Source organism: Phyllobates terribilis, unplaced genomic scaffold, assembly GCF_046119375.1.
Source record: "Phyllobates terribilis strain yellow unplaced genomic scaffold, ASM4611937v1 Scaffold_211__1_contigs__length_3443825, whole genome shotgun sequence".
Classification (NCBI taxonomy): domain Eukaryota; kingdom Metazoa; phylum Chordata; class Amphibia; order Anura; family Dendrobatidae; genus Phyllobates; species Phyllobates terribilis.
In genome coordinates this window covers 2,796,455-2,811,661 of record NW_027362971.1, presented here as the reverse complement: position 1 = coordinate 2,811,661, position 15,207 = coordinate 2,796,455, and the positions used below count along the sequence as shown (strand labels likewise).

Genomic DNA, 15,207 nt, shown 5'->3' with positions numbered 1-15,207 from the left:
TTAAAAGTTATCTCCCAGCCACAGGATACGTGATAACTTTCAGATTGGTGGGTGATCTATGGTAAAAGCAACAGTACAGCCAGCTATGTGAAGGAGTTGCACAGACTGTGCAGCAGCAAAATTGTAATTTTTTTTCATAAAGACTATTTAGAAAACAAATGAACGTTAAAAACTGGCTGCAGTGGTCACCTCCTTCTATCCCCATCGGAGGAGAGAAGACTGGTGGGGATTGATAGGTGAGTACATTTTTCAATCTGGGATTGGTTTAAAAAATAAAGGTTAATAAAAGTTCTCTCACTTACAGGATAACTTTCAGATTGGGGGGAGATCTATGTTAAAAGCAGCAGAACAGCCAGCTATGGGAAGAAGTTGCACAGACTGTACCACAGCAAAATTGTAATTGTTTTTCATAAAGACTAGAAATGAAATGAATGGTAAAAAAAATATTGTCTGTCCATAGCCTTCAAATGACAGTGAAAGGGCATCACAAAATGCTTAAAGCTATGCAGTAGTTTATACATCATTGGTTGTGTTTCTTCAAGTCCATGAATGAGCATATTACAGCCAATTTGGACACATTCCTTGCAGTGCTCAAGAGAACAAGGGCAAATGCTCTTCTCACCAGTGTTATTGTTTTATTTTCACACCAAGAATTGGCATAGTCACGTTTCAATACTATATCTTTCCAACATTTTAGATTTTGCAGTACCATAATATAAAACTAGTATATTTTTAGCCCCATATTTGCAGCACTTTCCAAGTATATCTATGTTAAAAGAAGCAGTACAGCCAGCTATGTGAAGGAGTTGCACAGACTGTACTGCAGCAAATATTGTCTGTCCATAGCCTTCAAATGACAGTGAAAGGGCATCAGAAAATGCTGAAAATGTAAAGCTGTGCAGTAGTGTATACATTATTGGTTGTGTTTCTTCAAGTCCCTAAATGAGCATATTACAGCCAATTTGGACACACTCCTTGCAGTGCTCAAGAGAACAAAGGCAAATGCTCTTCTCACCATTGCCGTTTTTTTTTCACGCCAAGAATTGGCATAGCCACACTTCAATATTATCTTGTTCCCACATTTTAGATTTTGCCGCATCATAGTATAAAACTAGTATATTTTAGGAAGGTGCAGCACTTTGTAAGTGCACAATGTATGTAGCTAGGTTCTGACCTACAGCTATCTGGTGTAATTCAGTGTGTCATCCTGTCATCCAGTGCTTCTTCGTATCTTCCAGCTCGGAGCTCACTAACATGTTGTGCCCAAAGAGGATTGTTCATCAGCTTGCAAATAAAAAAAAAAAAAAAACAGATCTAGAAAATGTCATTGGATTTACAGCCGTACTGGGGTTTTATTTGTGAACCTGCTCATACAGAACATTGTGTCATTGCTATCTGAACAAAAACTCATTATGGTGAAAGAATAGAAAGGAGCCTTCCGTAGATACAGACTTTGCACTGGTCTGCTCTTTCCTCCAGTTGGCAGAGTAAACATCTGTGTATCCGCACCGGTAAAGTCCATGCTATATTTTCAAAGTTAAAAAGTGGCAGACGCTCAAACAAATACAGTCACGGTTGACAGTGTAATTTAGGGCAGAGTTCATCCTTTGCATCAGACACATATAACATCACCTCCAAGGACTTTGAAGCAAAGATTAATCGTGTTTTCAAGTCCAAACTTCTAAAACCGAGCGATCAAAATAACTTCCTGCAATATATGGACATGAAAACACGATAAGGATGATTCCAATAATAACTTGTTATGAAATGCTGGTGCGTAGAGCCTCTAAACGGTAAATTACCATTTTATACACATTTACGACTCATCATGGGCAGGTCATGAGCCAAGCGTGAAAAGCAATGAAGAAGATTAGAGGGGTTGTTTTTTAAACTTGGCTAACCATGGTTTCCTCATGAGGCAGTCTCCTTGCTTCCTCTCCGGTCACTAATTGGCTGCAGTGGTCACCTCCTTCCATCCCCATCCCATCGGAGGAGAGGAGACTGATGGGGATTGATAGGCGAGTACATTTTTCAATCTGGGCTTGGTTTAAAAAATAAAGGTTAATAAAAGTTATCTCTCACTTACAGGATACGTGATAACTTTCAGATTGGGGGGGGGAGATCTATGTTAAAAGCAGCAGAACAGTCAGCTATGTGAAGAAGTTGCACAGACTGTACTGCAGCAAAATTGTAATTGTTTTTCATAAAGACTATTTAGAAATGAAATGAACCGTAAAAGATATTGTCTATCCATAGCCTTCAAATGACAGTGAAAAGGCATCAGAAAATGCTGAAAATGTAAAGCTATGCAGTAGTTTATACATTATTGGTTGTGATTTTTCAAGTCCCTGAATGAGCATATTGAGGCCAATTTGGACACACTCCTTGCAGTGCTCAAGAGGGCAAAGGCAAATGCTCTTCTCACCAGTGCTATTGTTTTATTTTCACAGTTGGTTGGACAACTACTTTAGTGTCATGTCCAACACCTCCAGATGCCTGATTTGTCTCCTTTTGCCCTGAGACTAGACATCTTATGGTGTCTTGTAGAGTTGGTACAAATCGATTTCCAGGACCCGATCCATCGGCCAAGTCAGTAATAGGAGCCCTGAAAGCTGCGCATTACGTGACATCATCCCCAGCTCTAGTTTGATTAGCCAGATATCATCTTGACAGCATGACATTGTGCCAGACCGGCCAATCAAAAGAAGAGCCGCGGATGCCGTCAGGTAAAAGGATATTTTCAGGGCTTCCATCCAGAGCCCGCAGATCACCGACGTGGCCAATGGACCGGTACAACAAGGAGAAAACACCGGCATAATTTCAGAGCACACGTGCCATGAATGGACATCCGCATACACCTTGAAACTTGCTTGGGAATTCCGGGTGCTTCACCTCATATGAGACATATGTAGGATATCCAAAAGAAAAAATGGCGGCACTCTCGATCCCATAAAAACTCTTCTTTATTCAATGATCCTTAAAACATGGATGCAGGAGAATGCAGGTACAAAGATGGATGATGGCCGTTTGGCGCTCAATGAACCAGGACCTGGGAGTCACATCAACTCCATCGACTAGGTGTCCCTTACGGTGGGTATAAATGGGCCAGGAGCATATTTCTGCCCATAACAAGCGCCAATGGGCTATAAAAGACATCAATCTGCTGTTTATGGCCCTTTTACACAGGCCCATACTAACTGTATGGGGACCGAATGATCATTATACATTGTTGTTAAATGCTTATGAACCTAATGAGTTTGGTCAGGAAACCCGCTGCCGATCTGGATTTTGAATGTCAGATGTGTGAAATCGGCCTGTTTGTATATGTGGATTATAGCAAAGTAAGTACAATTTAGGGAACAATAAAAGTGACATGAACTACACCAAATCATTGCGGAAATGCAGCGGATTTACATTGCAAAAGATGGAATCTGCAATGAAATTCCGCAGCATGAATTGAGAAAATGCACCAGCGCTAACTTTGCTCTGCAGATTTTCTTCTGCAGCAAGATGATAACATTTTGTAAAATCTCATTGACTTTGCTTTTAAGGGTGGATTCACACACAGCAGTTTTTATTACAGATTGAAAATTGATTAAATTCCTCTGAATTGCTTTTTTGGTGACAAGAACTTGCAAAATCTGCTTTGTATTCGCCAGATGTGAACGTACTTAAAGGATAAAGATTTGTAGAAATTTCCCCATGCATGAAATGGGTTGTTTCTGCAGCATGTGCAGATGTATAGAAATGTCTGCAACAAATCTGCCATAGAGGGCAGGTGCACACGACCATATCCGAGAAAATATCCATCTCTCCAAGACACCGTATGGATACTGTATCCATCCAAGAAAATCGGGCCAATTATGCTGATCACACTCTGACAAATGCACATCAAGATCTCTGGAGATGGACTCGTAACCTTGAGATTGTTGATATTTTTCAACAATTTTGGTTCTCAAGTCCTCAGACAGTTCTCTTCTCCTCTTTCTGTTCTCCATGCTTAGTGTGACACACACAGACACACAATGCAAAGATTGAGTCAACTTCTCCCATTTTTATCTGGATGTCATCCCATGGACGAATAGACATGAATGGGTGAGTGCCACCCAATTATCAGAGGCAAACCGTGCATGCTGCTGTAAGGAGACAAGACACTGAGGAACCAGAACAGCATGCAGGCGTGGCAGAAGGGAGGAGTTTGATCAGGCCTCTGGGGACAGTGTTGTCAGGGAAACAAGCTGAGGAGAAAAACAGCGCGTGTGCAAGTTCTGAGGTGATTCTGATGCCGAAGAGAGAGACGGGAGGAGCAACAGCAGCGTCCGGAGCTCCTGTCAGGAAGAAAGGTGCCGCGTATCCGCCCAGCCCAGATGTCAATGGTCAAGCCCCGAAGACCCGAGTGATGCCAGTCAAGGTTCCTCACCTGGCTGACGTCGACGGTCAAGCCCCGAAGACCCGAGCGACGCCTGTCAAGGTTCCTCACCTGGATGATGTCGACGGTCAAGCCCCGAAGACCCGTTCGAAGCCAGTCAAGGTTCCTCACCCGGGTGATGTCGATGGTCAAGCCCCGAAGACCCAAGCAACGGCAGTCAAGGTACCAAGCCCAGACATCGACGGTCAAGCCCCAAAGACCCTAGCTATGTCAGTCAAGGTTCCTCACCCGGGTGACGTCGACGGTCAAGCCTCGAAGACCCGAGCGACACCAGTCAAGGTTTCCAGCCCAGACGTCGATGGTCAAGCCCCAAAGATCCGAGCGACGACAGTCAAGGTTCCTCACCCGGGTGATGTCGGTTGGCAGAACGGGAACAGGTTGCAGCGGCACGGTTCTCAGAAGTGTGCGCCAGTGACAGGACATCGCAGAAACTCTGAAGGTGTCAGATTGGAGATTCATGGTCGGGTTGGCGACCAGGAAGGATGCGCGAGACAGGCCGTTACCTCTGACAGGGACATATGGTACCAGGCACGGATAGAGGGAAAGACAGTAATCAGACGGGGACCAGTAGACACCAGAGTAGCATCGCAAAAGTGGATAGAGAGTTACGGGGGAAATGGGCAGCGAGTTGTGATATGAACAGAGTATTGCCAACGCTTTAAAAGACTGCTCCTCGCCCACTAAAGTTAATATAGTTCCCCTTTCCTCCAATAGATCATTTTAAACTACCAGCCCCTGAATTCTAGTGTATTCTGATAATTTATTCTGTTGTGTGATTTACTGCTTACTTTACTGTGAAATGTTGTAAAGTAAAAAAATTGTTAGCATATAATACGTGTTTTACAGTTTATATTAGTTGTTAAACAAAAGAAATATACTGTTGTTCCGCCTGTGTCTCCGCTGTTGCATACTGTTTACCTGCATTACACTGCGATCCTTTCCTCAGACAAAATCGGTCCAAGGAAAAAAATCGATTATGTGCACAGGCCCATAGAATAACATGAGGACGAGTTCTGTCCGGCAAAACCACGAATAGCACCCATCTGAGTTATACGGTCATATGCACGAGCCCTTGGAGATACACCCTAAGTGTTATCACATTCTACTAAAAGGGTTGTGGCTACATGGTGACTTTGGTCATGGTACGCAAGATTCATGGTCTGAATGCGCATTGTGATGTCCTCCCCGGTCACGGACCCGAAACCTGAACTCACCGACCTCATGAGCATAAATAAGGCTATTGATTATGGGTCTAGAGTCACGTGGTGGTCCACACTCGGACAGTGAATGCCAGAAGTGTGTAACTTGCCTAAATTTAAGATTTTTTTGCAACTTGCGGGTCGCAGTTAAGACTACCTGCTGGTCGCAACGACCACATTCACTTACATTACAATGTGATGTAGCAATGGCATAATGGGACTTTTCTCCATGCAAGTGTGAGTCACAGCCAAAGTCACCATGTAGCCCCAGCCAGAATCATATAGGAGAAATTCGGGGTTTCAAAGTCTATCAAAAGTAGGGACAAAAGATAGACGGGACACAAATTATGGGAGAATGGGATAATACAATGATCCATTAGACGTCTTAGCTCAAGCCACTCTGAATCCACAGCCAACGTCATAAATGGCTGACCGTTGACAGGTTTCGCTTCCACCATCTCTAATCATTTGCTTTATAAAGGAAGCCGATAATTGGAGTATATTAAAGATTTGCAATTTCCTGCAATTTAAGCTCGGATCACCGCACGTCACCTACTGTAACTTGCCACTTCGAATGCTATATACTAAGAAATATGTACAAGGTCACAATTTTAGCAATAATAAACTAATATATCTGTTAAAATGTTTCACTCTTTACGTCGCCAGCTCTCAGAATAAAAATATATAAAAACGGTAACTCCGTGTTCTCAGTGCCGGCTGCCTATATTTATGTATAGAAAACACTTTTGCAGTTACATTAGTCATAAAGGCTGCTGAAAAATAAAGTGGAAAATGACATTGAAAAAAAAAAGATTTAGCATTTTGAATGGGCTTTTATACAATACCTAACCATGACTGCCGCCTGTCGACTTTCAGGTCAGCTCCTTTGTAAGAAGATTTGAATTGCTAGCTAAGGTTAAGCTGGATCAAGGGAAATACCATTATGAAAAGCTCGGCATTGGCCTAAATGTACATAAAAGTGTCACGTGATTCAGAAATTAGTCAATTATTTTAATTAGAAGAGAAAGGAAGTGTTGAGTGGGAACTAGTTATGAGAAAATATAGAGCCGGTGATAATAGGTCTACTAACGATCACACTTACATGTGGCCGGCACAGAGGCAAACGCCTTTATTATTTATGCTTCAGCCTTAAAGTCTCCATACACAACGGGTTTGACCGATGGTCTAATGTGTATGGAGGCACCAACCGACTGATTGTTGTTGAAAATGATCGCTCATGTCTCATTTCGGACTGCCAATTGCATTGTTCTCCAAGATAAGCCGCCGGCCGAAGTGTCAGTCAGTGGCGTTATCATCGAGAACATGGGAGCAGTCTCAGCACAGTTTTAGTCCACAGTCATGAGGATGTGGTTTCTCATTCATGAGTTACTTGGCAGCGGTTTCCAGTAATCTTGCTACCTATCTGGAGGACTTCACCTACCTGTCTGTGGTTTCCAGTAACCCTGCTATCTGCTAGTGGTTTTCAAGACTTTACCTGCTTGTCTGCGGTTTCCGATAACTTTCCTACCTGTCAGTGGAGGACTTCACCTACCTGTCTGTGGTTTCCAATAACCTTGCTACCTGTCAGTGGAAGACCTAACCTACCTGTCTACAGTTTTCAATAACCTTGCTATCTGTCAGTGGAAGACCTAACCTACCTGTCTACGGTTTTCAGTAACCTTGCTACCAGTCAATGGAGGACTTCATCTGCTTGTCTGTGGCTCCCAGTAACCCTACTACCTGATAGTGGTCTTCAGAACTTCACCTGCTTGTCTGTGGCTTCCAGTAAGCTTGCTGCCTGTCAGTGGAGGACTTCACTTTTTTTGTCTGCAATATCCAGTAATCTGGCTGCCTGTCAGTGGTCTTCAGGACTTCACCTGCTTGTCTGCGGTTTCCAGTAACTTTGCTACCTGTCAGTGGAGGACTTTACCTACCTGTCTGGGGTTTCCAGTAATCTTACTACTTGTCAGTGGAGGGCTTCACCTGCTTGTCTGCAGTTTTCAGTAACCCTGCTACCTGCTAGTGGTCTTCAGAACTTCACCTGCTTGTCTGCGGTTTCCAATAACCTTGCTGACTGTCAGTGGAGGACCTCACCTACCTGTCGGTGGTTTCCAGTAACCTTACTACCTGTCAGAGGAGGACATCTCCTTCCTGTCTGTGGTTTCCAGTAACCTTATTGCTTGTCAGTGGAAGACCTAACCTCCCTGTCTACGGTTTTCAGTAACCTTGCAACCTGTCAATGGAGGACTTCACCTGCTTGTCTGCGGCTTCCAGTAACCCTGCTACCAGCTAGTTGTCTTCAGAATTTCACCTGCTTGTCTGCAGCTTCCAGTATCCCTGCTACCAGCTAGTAGTCTTCAGAACTTCACCTGCTTGTCTGCAGCTTCCAGTATCCCTGCTACCAGCTAGTAGTCTTCAGAACTTCACCTGCTTGTCTGCGGCTTCCAGTAAATGCTACCTGTCAGTGGAGGACTTCACTTTTTTTGTCTGCAATATCCATTAACCTTGCTGCCTGTTTGTTCTCTTCAGGACTTCACCTGCTTGTCTGGGGTTGTCAGTAACCTTGCTACCTGTCAGTGGAGAACCTCACCTGCTTGATTGCAGCTTCCAGGACCCCCTTAAGGCTTTCAGTTTCTTTCTACGTGTCTGCCTGTGGCTTTCAGGTATACGCCTGTTCACATGTAGCTTCCAGAACTCCTTTAACTCTGCGTTCAATTATGCAATTAAATCCTCATGTCTTCAGTAAACCATGCGAATTTACCGCATCCAATACATTCTATTGTGAAAATTTCTGTTGGGTTTAGAGCAGTGGTCCCCAACCTTTTTTGCACCAGGGACCGGCTTGAAGCAAGATCATTTTTCCATGGCCCAGCAAGGAGGGGGTGGGGTGGGCGGGGCTTTGGTCATATGGGGGCGGGGTAATGGAGGGATTTGGAGTTTAGTGCATACTTATCATATAGTGTAGACCAGGTCCCCGCCAGGAGCTATGCCAGGAGCCCCACATAATGTGCTGTGCCAGGAGCCGCATCACTGAGGCCCCATCACGCCCTGCAGCAGGACAGGGCAGCTGTCCTGACAGCTGCTGTTCAGCTGCATTTACTTCATCCCAGGGGCGGACACAGACTGTAGTGGGCCCCTGTGCAAGAAATTTTTGGGGGCCCCCCCCGCCCTTCATAAGGCAACAAAGTTATGTAAACATAACCCCCCCATGTGCATCTCTCACCCCCCCATGTGCAGCTCACCCCCGTGCATCTCTCATCCCCCTCCGTGCATCTCTCATCCCCCTCCGTGCATCTCTCATCCCCCTCCGTGCATCTCTCATCCACCCCCCGTGCATCTCTCATCCCCTCCGTTCATCTCTCATCCCCTCCGTGCATCTCTCATCCCCTCCGTGCATCTCTCATCCCCCCCGTGCATCTCTCACCCCCCCGTGCATCTCTCACCCCCCCGTGCATCTCTCATCCACCCCCCGTGCATCTCTCATCCCCCCGTGCATCTCTCACCCCCCCGTGCATCTCTCATCCACCCCCCGTGCATCTCTCACCCCCCCGTGCATCTCTCACCCCCCCGTGCATCTCTCATCTCTCCCCTCCCTCCCATGTGGATCTCTCATCTCTCCCCTCCCCCATGTGCATCTCTCATCTCTCCCCTCCCCCCCATGTGGATCTCTCATCTCTCCCCTCCCCCATGTGCATCTCTCATCTCTCCCCTCCCCCCATGTGCATCTCCCATTCCCCCCACTCCTAGTTAATTGTATTTAAAAAAAAATAAAACTTGTTATACTTACCCCCATGCGATCCCTGCAGAATCCTGGCGCTCGTCCAAATCGCTGACACCAGGTTCTCCTGACTTCCGGCCATGTGACGGCGCCGTCACATGACCGGAAGTCAGGGGAATCATGAAGGTGCTGCCGCAGCAGCGCAGCGCTAAGATGTCCCGGACCCGGCGCTTAGCATGCGGCCGGGGGCCCCATGAGGAGAGAGACGCACAAGAGGGGGGCTCCGAGGGGGCTCCTACCGGCCGGGCCCCATACTGGAGTCAGGGCAGTCATGCCCTGATGGCGGCCCTGCTGGAGGCTGGAGGGGCCCCCTCTCCCCGCGGACCGGCTGAAAAACCCCAACGGCCCGGTCCTGGTCCGCGGACCGGCGGTTGGGGACCTCTGGTTTAGAGGATCCATCTCACCTAGTGAGCCAGCATTGTGTAACTAACAGTAGGGCCAGCCTTAGTCTCATGTCAAGAGGAAAAGTTAGGACAATGGCTTTCTTCCGCAGTTCCATAGACAATGGATGGATCGGTGGTGCACATGTGCAGCCACCGCTCCGTTGTAACATGACTTTTCTCAACCCCATTCTCAGGAGTCTAATTAGAAAGTTATCAGCTATCCTCTTGATAGGTGATAATTATCAATGTTGGGACTAACCCTTTAAAATATTAGTGCAGGTATTTAATGGTGATTTTAAAGAAAAGTATCCCATACATTGAAATCTTGCGCATGCGCTGAAAATCTGAAATTACAATAGAGTCAGGAAGAGGAGGACAGAGATAGCCAGAATGCATGCAGTTTGGTAGGTGCACCAAACACTGCAAATTACCCCCCCACACACCCAAAAAAAAAAAAAAAAAAGAAAAAAACATTAGTTTGTTGGGTGAAATGATTTTTAAAACTTGCTTAAAAATCATAATTTTCAGCAGCACATAAACAGGATATGTGCTGCCAAAAACATTATGTCTCGGCAGCACAATACCGATCGTATTAATGATTGTTCTGTTTGCATGGAAGTGCTGTCAACCTGTCTAAAATGCTATTAAGTGATCTCGGTCATGTACTGGTAGCATTTGGCCAGTAAAAATGTAACCTTAACAAACATTGCATATATCAACAGAACGAGTGCGTATAGTAGTATTTTTATTATTATTATTTTTTAGTATTGTAGTATATTTTTCTTCACTTCTGGGAGGGAGAAGAAGAGTGAGGAACTGGGGGAGGTAGAGAAAAAGATTTGTGCTGAAGCTTCTGTAGAAAGTAATTTATCTCACTCCAGAACTGGATTCACAGCTACACTGCTCAGTACTGCTGAATAATGTCCTCCTGTTGATGCTTCTGTACAGAGAAAGAAGATCACAAATACATCTCTCTCAGAGTGTGTGCTGTGTATGGGGGACATCATTAAAGCTAGTCTCTACCCAGCAGCCAGTGTCGGACTGGAGTGCCAAGGACCCACCAGTAACCAACTCCAGGGCCCCACTTTTCAGCTACATGAAAATGTGACATTATCCTCAATCACAAATGTATATAACAATGAACTGGGTAGATTGTTAGATGAATAAGATGCTGTGTTTGTCTGTACATAGTGATTCCAGTATATCGAGCCAAGTACTGCTCATATAAGAGGGTGGTGGCCCACCGGAGGATTCTCCTGTTGGACAGTCCAATCCTGCTAGTAGCTCAGAGAAAACTGAAATTTAGTGATAGAGCCTGCAGAGGCGAAAACTGTTCAAAAATGCAGGATTCAAGTCATATAATGGCCAGAAATTGTGTTAATCTTCATTTACACAATCACGAAAGCTTATTTTAAGTTACATGAAATGACAGACCTGCTTTAAAGCTTTACACAATGAAGTCTATCTCACTTTACCTCCATTGTTTACTCCTCCCTTTAAATGTCATAATGTTGGCGTCTGTCCAAACAAACTAACCTTACCTGTGTGAAAACAACCCCTCTACCATGAATGACATAACAGTAGTTGGAAGGACAATGCCTATTGCTGATTGTATCATATACTGGCATTTGCCCAATTCTAGATACTGCAAATGAGGTTAAAGGGAAACTGTCACCAGGATTTTGCTACCCCATCTAAGAGCATTATAATGTAGAGGCAGTGATCCTGATTCCACTGATGTGTCACTTACTTTACTCCTGGCTGTTCATTTTTATAAAATCCCTGTTTTCCCTGCTGCAGATCTAACAGTTCTCCGAATGCTGAGTCCTGTATAAACCCGCCCACAACACCACCACACAGAAATCTGCCAATCAGTGCTGGGGGTGGGGTTGTACCACATTGCATCTAGTGATAATCTCCTGCTGATAAAACTGTGCTTTTATTAAAACTATACTATCAGCCCAGTAAATGAAACATCACTGGAATCAGGGTATCTGGCCCTACATTATCCTGCTTTCAGATTAGGTGGCAAAAACCTGGTGACAGATTTCCTTTAAGAAACAGTTTCTCCTCATATCATAAGAATAAAAGAGGTAACAAAGATAAGAGCTAACTACTCTATATATTTACTGCGCTGTGGGCCTTGTACACACGTCTGAAATGCAGTAAAGTTTACATGCCATTTTATTTTAATTATGAGAATTTATTCCAATATTAAAGGGGACCTGTCACTTAACATACAAATGTAATTTTTTTACACGCTATAAATTCCGCTGTTCTCCTGAATTTGGCTTTGTTTTTCTTTTGCTCCTGCTCCTCTCCGATCCTGAGATATGACCCTTCAATTTCTGCATGTAAATCGAGTGTTTTAAGCTAAATGGGCGTGGTCATCAAAAATACACCCACCGAGAATTGAGAACCACGCCCACTTCACTGAAAAAGATTAGATTTAGATTCAAGTAAGAAGAGGCCATATCTCAGGAACGGAGAGGCGCAGGAGCAAAAGAAAAACAACGTCGGATTCAGGAGAACAGCGGCATTTAAACCAGGTAATATATATATAGAGTACAGCCCAAAAGTTTGGACACACCTTCTCATTTAAAGATTTTTCTGTATTTTCATGACTATGAAAATTGTACATTCACACTGAAGGCATCAAAACTATGAATTAACACATGTGGAATTATATAGTTAACAAAAAAGTGTGAAACAACTGAAAATATGTCTTATATTCTAGGTTCTTCAAAGTAACCACCTTTTGCTTTGATGACTGCTTTGCACACTCTTGGCATTCTCTTGATGAGCTTCAAGAGGTAGTCACCGGAAATGATTTTCACTTCACAGGTGTGCCCTGTCAGGTTTAATAAGTGGGATTTCTTGCCTTATAAATGGGGTTGGGACCATCAGTTGTGTTGTGCAGAAGTCTGGAGGATACACAGCTGATAGTCCTACTGAATAGACTGTTAGAATTTGTATTATGGCAAGAAAAAAGCAGCTAAGTAAAGAAAAATGAGTGGCCATCATTACTTTAAGAAATGAAGGTCAGTCAGTGCGAAAAATTGGGAAAACTTTGAAAGTGTCCCCAAGTGCAGTTGCAAAAAACATCAAGCGCTACAAAGAAACTGGCTCACATGAGGACCGCCCCAGGAAAGGAAGACCAAGAGTCACCTCTGCTTCTGAGGATAAGTTTATCCGAGTCACCAGCCTCAGAAATCGCAGGTTAACAGCAGCTCAGATTAGAGACCAGGTCAATGCCACACAGAGTTCTAGCCGCAGACACATCTCTTCAACAACCGTTAAGAGGAGACTTTGTGCAGCAGGCTTTCATGGTAAAATAGCTGCTAGGAAACCACTGCTAAGGACAGGCAACAAGCAGAAGAGGCTTGTTTGGGCTAAAGAACACAAGGAATGGACATTAGACCAGTGGAAATCTGTGCTTTGGTCTGATGAGTCCAAATTTGAGATCTTTGGTTCCAACCACCGTGTCTTTGTGCGACGCAGAAAAGGTGAACGGATGGACTCTACATGCCTGGTTCCCACCGTGAAGGATGGAGGAGGAGGTGTGATGGTGTGGGGGTGCTTTGCTGGTGACACTGTTGGGGATTTATTCAAAATTGAAGGCATACTGAACCAGCATGGCTACCACAACATCTTGCAGCGGCATGCTATTCCATCCGGTTTGCGTTTAGTTGGACCATCATTTATTTTTCAACAATGAAATCCATTTTTTCCTATCGACATAAATGAGTTTGAGGTTTCTGTCCAGTATATGTTTTTTAATGGATGGAGTGATGCACAACTGAAGCGGGACCGAAAAAACAACAACAACACAAGTGTGAACAGAGTCGGAAACCGGATTGGAGTAAAAGCAAGAGTTATGTCATTTTTAAGAATTTCCAATAGGGACCAATAGGGAAAAAGTCTACGCAAAACTTGTAGTAAGGAGCACTTATGCTGCCACCCCTTCCCCCAACATGTGAAAAAAAAACCTGACCACAGGAAGGTAGTCACTTCTGATAAGGGCTGTAATTTAGCTTGGCAAGTGGGTTACAGGTCTCTTTGTACTCCTTCATGCCCAAAGTTCTGGCATGTACTGTACGTGGTAGAGCAAATCAACCAATGACCGTCTCCTTCCTACATGTTGGCTGGCACATATAATAGCTCATCTGTTCCAGCTGACAAGCGGTATCTGCTTAGACATCAGCCCTTTTCTGCTGTCAGACGCTGATCTGAGAGCAGCACGTGGTGAAGACAACAGAAGGATTGAGCAATCTTGAAAATACAAGCAATTTGAAACTGGCTTTCAGTTCGGATCTTCCATATTTTTCCCCAAAATCCTGTTACAGTTTATTATCTGGTGAATTTTAAGTTGTAAAATGTCATTTAGCAAAAATCTTACAACTATAACAAAAGTTTCTAAAAGTTTGAATTTTGCTGGAAAAAAAAGAAAAATTGCGCTCCTTCGCAAGCGAGTAAAGATGACCCAAGGGGCAAATGACCGTCCCAAGTGTTCTCCTGGTTTCAAAGCAAAAATGAAAAATGATCTGGTTTTGTCTATCTATGTAGTTTTAGGTAACACAGGGAAGACACTGCAGCTATATAACAGCTATAACAACTCGACGGCTCCATAACATGTAGAAGTGACACAGTACGTACCGTGGGACGGGCTCCTCTGTGGTCTACTCAGGGTTTAGGAGAAATTCTGCTGACTTTATACACATGGAGTCAAACAACGAGTTCTACTACATGGGAGATAAGTATTTGTACTTTGTGCCCCAGGGAAGCAAACACATTTCAGCATGGATCCAGTGGGCTTGTCTTACAAGAGGAGTGGCACGGGAAAGTGATTGCCCTATGTCCTTTTCTGATAACTCACTTTGTGATACAACATGTACTCTACACCCAGTGGCGTAACTTGAAGCTCATGGACCCCAATGCAAAAGTTCCAACGGACCCCCAAATATTGCAAGGCTTCAATAGTATTGGTCTTTTCATATAGGCTAAAGAGACTTTTTGGTCCCCTTAAGCTCCAGGGCCTGGGTGCGATTGCAACCATTGCAATTATTCCAGTTATGCCCCTGTGTATACCTACTTATACCCAATATTCATCCTGTATTAAGATTTATCAAAAATGGCCAATAGGACTAAAATATACAACCAGAAACAAAAAAAGGAAACCCAAAAAATAGACTTTGTAGAGTCTGACTGATGAGGGTCTGATCACGACGACACAAGGTTGACAACCTCCTGTTTAGTTTATTTCTAGACTCCAGAGAAAAATTATCAAATTTTTCACCAACACATGTCCAACCTTTATGTCCCCAAAACACCACCCGCCAACTCCCCCCCCCCCAAGATAGTGCTCTTGAATCATTACTCCAGGCTCTTCACTGACTTAAAATAATTTATTATAACAAA

The 15,207-nt window shown here is 44.1% G+C and overlaps 1 protein-coding gene across 2 annotated transcripts in view; it reads right to left on the bottom strand.

Annotated features, from left to right (window-relative positions):
* PC (pyruvate carboxylase) overlaps positions 1–15,207 on the bottom strand; it is a 416,466-nt gene that overhangs the window by 348,944 nt on the left and 52,315 nt on the right. Inside the window, exon 1 of one of the 2 annotated variants that reach the window (XM_073665355.1) lies at positions 14,446–14,594. The exons of the other annotated variant lie outside the window; for it this stretch is intronic. The gene's annotated coding sequence lies outside the window, so the exon portion shown is untranslated. Of the gene's footprint in view, positions 1–14,445; positions 14,595–15,207 lie in introns of those variants that run through there. 2 annotated transcript variants of the gene reach the window in all.